The 7388-nt window shown below is 44.8% G+C and overlaps 1 pseudogene; it reads left to right on the forward strand.

The window, feature by feature from the left end:
• The first annotated feature begins 3611 nt into the window (after positions 1-3611).
• LOC142748645 (E3 ubiquitin/ISG15 ligase TRIM25-like) lies at positions 3612-7082 on the forward strand (annotated as a pseudogene).
• Positions 7083-7388: the final 306 nt, after the last annotated feature.

Consider the following 7388-nt stretch of genomic DNA (forward strand, 5'->3'; position numbering starts at 1 on the left):
GATACAGTGGCTGAGCAGACAGTATCACACATGATAGGATTAGATACAGTGGCTCAGCAGACAGTATCACACATGATAGGATTAGATACAGTGGCTCAGAAGGCAGTATGACACATGATAGGATTAGATACAGTGGCTCAGCAGACTATCACACATGATTGGATTAGATACAGGACTCAGCAGACAGTATCACACATGATAGCATTAGATTCAGTGGCTCAGTAGACAGTATGACACATGATAGGATTAGATACAGGACTCAGCAGACAGTATCACACATGATAGGATTATATATAAGGCCCAGCAGACAGTATCACACATGATTGGATTAGATACAGGGACCAGCTCGCTGACATTGCGGCTCCAGCGCTGGACCCAGGAAAGGTAAGAATAATAATTTTGCTTCTTTGTGTTACAGATTATTTTTGTGTGTTTGGATTTTTTTTTACAGGTTCGGTTGTTGGACTTCGGATACGAGGACTTCAATGACGGCATTTTTTTATTCTCATTAAAATCGTTAATGAGGGTTGTGTTTTTTTATTTCAATAAAATATTTTTTCTATGTGCTTGTATCTTTTTAAACTTTATTATCACCGCCTTAGTAATGGCCGCTGGCTGATTGACAACCTCCATTACTAAGGCGGGGCTTAATGTTAGCCGCTGCAGAGGCCAACACCAACCCCCATTATTACCCCGGTACCCACCGCCACCAGGGGTACTGGGAAGAACCGGGTACGAACCAGTACCCGACCATCTGTAGTGACGGCCAGGCACCGGGGTGGCCGCAGGCTGGTAGTATTAGGCTGGGGAAGGCCAAAAACAGTGGCACCTACCACCCTGGTAATGCTGCCTTCTGCTGCTGTGTTGTATCTGGCTGGTTATGAAAATTGGGGGGGGACCCGACATCGTTCTTTCCAATTATTTTTTTTAAATGACGCGGGGTCCCCCCTATTTTTCATAACCAGCCAGATACAATAAAGCAGCAGCAGCCTGGCATCACCAGGGTGGGAAGGGCCACTGTTTTTGGCCTTTCCCCTCCTGATAATACCAGCCTGCGGCCACCCCAGTGGCCGACCATCACGACAGATGGTCGAGAACTGGATGGTACCCGGCTCTTCCCAGCACCCCTGGTGGCGGTGGGTACCGGGGTAATAATGGGGGTTAGTGTTAGTCTCTGCACCGGCTAACACTAAGCCCCGCCTTAGCAATGTATGTTGTCAATCAGCCGGTGGCCATTACTAAGGCGGTAGTAATATAGTTTAACCAGTTCAGGACCGGGCTATTTTGCGCCTTCAGGACCAGACACCGTTTAGCCATTTTTAGCACGTGTTAGTTAAATGGCTATAACTTTTTTATTTGTTGGGCTAACTACGTGATTTTTGCGACGTTTTTTCCGTAGACAATGCAGGTTTCATTTTTTATCGTTTTTATACACACCTTTTTTGCGATTTTAGAATTTTTATTCATAAAGTTTGAAAATAATAGTAAAAAAATAAGCTTTTTTACGTTTCAGCTATTTTTTTGGGGTAATAACATAGTTTTAACCTAAAATAGACCTTTTATTTGTGATCGTCATTGTCTACCGTAAATTTTAATATATTACATGTCTATATTAGGGTAATTGGGTCAGCGCTAGCGTTACAACAATGATTGGCGGGGGGAACATGTTTTTTTGGGGTGGGTATTTTATGTGTATTTATTGTTAAAAAATTTTTTGCACTTTACTTTATTCTTTTTTTATTATTATGGTCTGTCCCCCAAAGGTCAAAAAAGACCTTTGGGGAACTTTATATATATTTTTTCTTTCTTTTACACCATGTTTTTCCACTGTAACTGGGACTGCACAGCAGCCCCAGTTACAGGGGAAATCAGCCCTCTCATAGTGACGATTGTCACTAATAGGGCTGTACTGGGTCTTGTAAGACCCAGCAGCAGTCTGTCACTAACGGCACCCGGCGATCATGTGACCAGTCACATGATCACCGGGAGGAATAGAGACAGCGCCGCTGCTGCTGTCTCTATTCCTATACACAGCGTTCATTGAACGCTGTGTAAAAACACATCGGAGAAGACAGAAGCAGCGAAAGCTTCTATCCTCTCCTCAGGGTCCCCGGCAGTCACTGACAGCCGGAGACCCGACATTCAGCTGCCCGATCGCGCGGGCAGCAAGTTAAAACCCGAGCCGTAAAAAGTCTATGGCTCGGGTTTTAAGGGCCCTGACCGCAGGCCGTAAATATACAGCCAGCGGTCGGGAACCAGTTAAAAAAAACACACAAAGACATAGAAAAAATATTTTATTGAAATAAAAAAAAAACCCACACAACCCTCATTAACCATTTTATTGATCATAAAAAAAAAGCCGCCATCGAAGTAGTCCTGGAATCCGACGTAGTCCAACGACCGAACCTGTAAGAAAACACACAAAAAAACGATTAGTAACACATGTGTTATGCTTAGGGTCCCACAGACAGTATCACACATGGGCCCTGTATCTAAGCCTACCACAAGGTAGGCTTAGATACAGGGTCCAGCAGACAGTAATCTTATACAGTATAAGATTACTGTGTGCTGGGGCCCTGTATCTAAACCTACAGTGTGGTAGTCTTATATACAGGGCCCATCAGACAGGATCACACATGGGCCATGTATCTAAGCCTACCATGTGATTGGCTTAGATACAGGGCCCAGCAGACAGGATCACGCATGGGCCATGTATCTAAGCCTACAGTGTGATTGTCAGTGTGGTAGTCTTATATACAGGGCCCAGCAGACAGCATCACACAATCTGTGATCCTGTCTCATGGGCCCTCTAAGCCTGCTACATCGTAGACTTAAAGGGGTTGTGCAGTCCCTAAACATTGATGGCCTATCCTCAGGATAGGCCATCAATAGCTGATGTGTCGGGGTCCGTCTCCCGGGACCCGCCAATCAGCTGTTTTGAAGGGGCCGCAGCACTCGTACGAGAGCGGCTTCCCCTTCATTTCACTACTCGCTCACACTGTGAATCGCCGAAACTGATTCACAGTGTGACCGGAATGAAGTGACTGGAATGAAGGTGAAGCAGCTCTCGTACGAGTGCTGCGGCCCTTTCAAAACAGCTGATTGGTGGGTCCCGGGAGTCAGACCCCGCCAGTCAGGGCAACTAATCTTACCTTCCTCTTCAGCCGCGGCAGAAGTTCTGTCCTCTCGATGTTGTGCGCGGTGCATAGCGCTGTGATGTCATGCGCTGCGCACAGCGCTTGACGTCAGGACCTCCGCTGCGATCCGGAACCAGGAAGGTAAGTACAGTCTGTTACTATAGTAACAAGGGCCCGCGGCCCGAGTTACTATAGTAACTTTTTATTGATGTGGTGCGGGGGGCTGTGTGCCCCCCTGGCTTCGGGGCCCGGTCGCAATTGCGACCGCTGCAACCCCTATAGCTACGCCAGTGGAGCCTATAAACTGAATGCTTACAAAGCAGGAAGAGAGGCTATAAATATGAAAAATGTTCTGGTTTGTGAATGTTTAACCAAAGACCGAACAGTCTATAAAAAAGAAGAATATGCTGAACACACCCTGCTGCCAGTAACATAGGTCACATTTGGTTTCGCTGCTTCTAAGTAGCATCCGCCATGGCGTCCGCTGACCTGAGAGACGAGCTGCTCTGCTCCATCTGTCTGAACATTTTTACAGATCCTGTAACCCTGAGATGTGGACACAACTTCTGCCGGGTCTGTATTGAACAGTTCCTGGATATACAGGACGGGTCTGGAGTTTATTCCTGTCCTGAATGTAGAGCAAAGTTTCAGGAGCGGCCGGCACTGCAGAGGAACATAAATCTACATAATGTAGCAGAACGTGTCCTGTCAACTCAGCCACGTCAGGAGGAGATCACCGGGATCTGCTGCACTTACTGTGTGGACTCTGCTGTAGTAGCTGTTAAATCCTGTCTGCTGTGTGAAGCTTCTCTCTGCGATAAACATCTCAGAGTTCACAGCAAGGCAGCAGAACACGTCCTAACTGAACCAAATACTTCCCTGGAGAACAGAAAATGTCCCGTCCATAAGGAACTTTTAAAGTACTATTGTACCAAGGATGATATGTGTATCTGTGTGTCCTGCAGTTTGGCCGGAGAACATCGGGGTCATCAGGTAGAGATGCTGGATGAGGCCTCGGAGAAGAAGAAGAGGAATCTAAGAAACGTTCTGCAGAAACTGATCACAAAGAGAGAGGAGACAGAGGAAAGAGTCCAGAGTCTGGAGGAGCGCAGGAGAAAAGCTCAAGAAAAAGCAGCTGGAGAAGAAGAGAAAGTCACTTCCCTGTTTATAGACATCAGGAGACGGGTGGACGACCTGGAGAAGAGGGTCCGGAGTGAGATCTCCAGGCAGGAAGAGCAGGTGTCACTATCAGTCTCATATCTGATCCAAAAGCTGGAAATAAAGAAGGACGAGCTGTCCAGGAAGATGAGGGACATTGAGGAGCTGTGTAACATGACTGATCCACTGACTGTCCTACAGGGACCAGACACAGGTGACTTGTATGGTCCTAAGGAGTGGGGAGGTGATGAGGACACTGGGAGACATGATCAGACACATGATGTAGATGTAATTACGGGGATGTTACACGCAGGTTTCTCTGATATAATGACATATCTGCCGACCATCTCACCTGCAAAACCAAATGACATGAGGACACGCCATGGCATAGTCCGATCATCAACCAGTCGCCCACAAGTTTTGTCTTTATCGCGTACAGGATATAGGGGTGATGATGTAATGGTCAGGACTAGGAATGTTGGGGCGAAGGTATTGGATGCCGGAGAGGAGGGGGATCTATGGGGAGGGTCCTGCAGACATATTTATAGAAATAAAAACAGCTGGTAATAATATCCATATATCAGACGACCAGAAAACTGCAACCAGGACATATATGATCCAGAATCGTCCAGAAACAGAAGAGAGATTCCAGGATAATTGTCAGGTGATAAGCGGCAGGAGATTTTCCTCAGGGCGACATTACTGGAATGTGGAGATCAGGAGTTTAGGATTGTGGAGGGTCTGAATGTGTTACCCCAGTATAGACAGGAGGGGGCGTCAGTCATATATTGGAGATAATAACAAGTCCTGGAGTTTATGTGGAGGGCAGGTGTATAATAATCAGTATTCAGTGAGATATGACAGTAAAGAGATCCCATTACCTCACCAGATCTCCAGTGATAGAGTCAGGATATGTCTGGATTATGAGGCCGGGCAGCTGTCCTTTTACGAGCTGTGTGACCCCATCAGACACTTACACACCTTCACCGCCACCTTCACCGAGCCCCTTCATGCTGCATTATATGTACGTGGTGGTTGTATAAAGATAACAGGGGAGCAGCTGTAAGGAACCATCATCGAAGGAGAAATCTGCCCAGAGACTGGTGACATCACAGGGAGCGGAATATGATTGGTGCAGCATTCAGCCAATGGGATAATTTATAGAAATAAGGTTTTTTTTTTTTCTTGGCGCCTGACTGTAGGAAATAGGATAAAATAAAAAAATAACCAATACTCACCTGTAAAATCCCCTAGGACTCCGGTGCTCCCCGATGGTCTTTGTTTACATGTGAGGAGAAAGGCCAAGAATCCCTTCCTTAGTGTCAAATGAGAATATTGTTGAAGACAGACTTAAAATCATGTGTAATAAATTCCTTGAGAGAGGTTACCCTAGACTTGTTATCGAAAGGGCTACCAATAAGGTCAAAGGACGCAAACGTAGCGATCTATTAATGAAAAACTTGCATAAAAAGACACATAAGAGAATTCCCTTTGTATCAACCTTTTCCCCTATCAGTAAGAAGATTTCTAAAATCCTTAGGGATTACTGGCCTATACTCAGTGATACATTCCCTGATAATATTGAATTTCAAGACCCTCCTATGATGTCCTTTTGTAGACCCCCTAATTTAAGGGATCGATTGGTACGTACAGATATTGGTTCGTTGACCAAAACCAATGTTGAAAAAAAAGGGATGTTTTCCCTGCCTTGGATGTTGCAACTGCAATAACATCATGAAGGGTAACACCTTGGTACATCCTAGGACCGGGAAAAAATATGGGATTAAGCAATTCTTTACGTGTCAATCTAGTTGACAGGAAAAAGACCCTAAAAAAAACTTGAATTAAAATGGATTTATGAATTGGACACCCTAGAAACAAAAGGGTTGAATAGGGAATTCAGGACAACGGGTATCTGTTAAACATGTACCCCTTAGCATGGCTCTGGCCACATCATCATCAGTAGTAAATTTATGATAGAGTGCCTGACCTTAGGTCATGTAATTGTGGGTAGTTATTGGATATTTTATGAATAATTACTTATTTGCTTTTATCTTTTTCGTACTTTTTTAGGTTATTTACACTATATGGGGAATCACTTGGGAATTTATTGTGTAGAAAGCCTTGGAAAGTCCTGATCATTTTATCAAAGATGTGGCTCAACCTGAAATCTCTCTGCCTGTCTCATCGAAGAACATATTTGTTGGACGGTGATAGGTTGACTACTGTCCGTGATGAAATATAGGTAATTATTGTTCTTTAGATGAGACACGCAAGACTCAATGGAAACGATGTGCTCCATTTGGGATGTGCTAGCGTCTTCCTAGTCGCTTAGATAATCTGCTCCCAGATGACGAGCGTTGTGCCTAATAGCAGGCATCATCGCGTATGTTATCGCGGTGCGCATGCGCAGTCCGTATTGTGATTGCCATGCGCAACCATGGAGACAGCTGACGCCAGATATCGATGACAGGAAGTTCCTGTCATGCGCGACTAGGTTCTATAGACGCTGCTAGCGCACTGAGCCCGAACCTACTGATCTACAGGTATTCTCTTGGCGATCTATGTATATGTGATTATTATGGTATATAACTGATAATATAGGGGTTATTTAATTGTTCTATTATGCATTTTTATGGATATACACTTATTGTTCATACGAAATTTGTACAGGAAGTGATGTCATACGAAATACGCTATATAATGTGTGTACTGAATCACTATTGTTATGCTTGACAAAGACCCAACCGGGCTTGAAACGTTGTCGTTTTTTATTGCTTGGTGAATAAAGACCAATTCTTTTGGATACCTGAGTGCTGCGGTCTTTCTTACATTTATTCTGTCACATCCATCCACGTCACGTGAATATACGGCATGTCATCGCCGCAGCACAGTAAACAAAGAGCCCCAGGAAACATCGGCGCTGTATTTAACAGGTTTGTATTGGTTATTGGCAAAGCTTATGGTGCAAATGTCAAAGGTACCCATAGGCACCCATTATACCAATGGAGACCAGAAGAGTGTTCTTTTGGCCTCTGTCGGGTGGTATACGTCGGGGATACAGTTTTATTCCATTTATGAACATACAGTAAA

This window comes from Rhinoderma darwinii, chromosome 3 (genome assembly GCF_050947455.1).
Source record: "Rhinoderma darwinii isolate aRhiDar2 chromosome 3, aRhiDar2.hap1, whole genome shotgun sequence".
NCBI classification, from domain to species: Eukaryota; Metazoa; Chordata; class Amphibia; order Anura; family Rhinodermatidae; genus Rhinoderma; species Rhinoderma darwinii.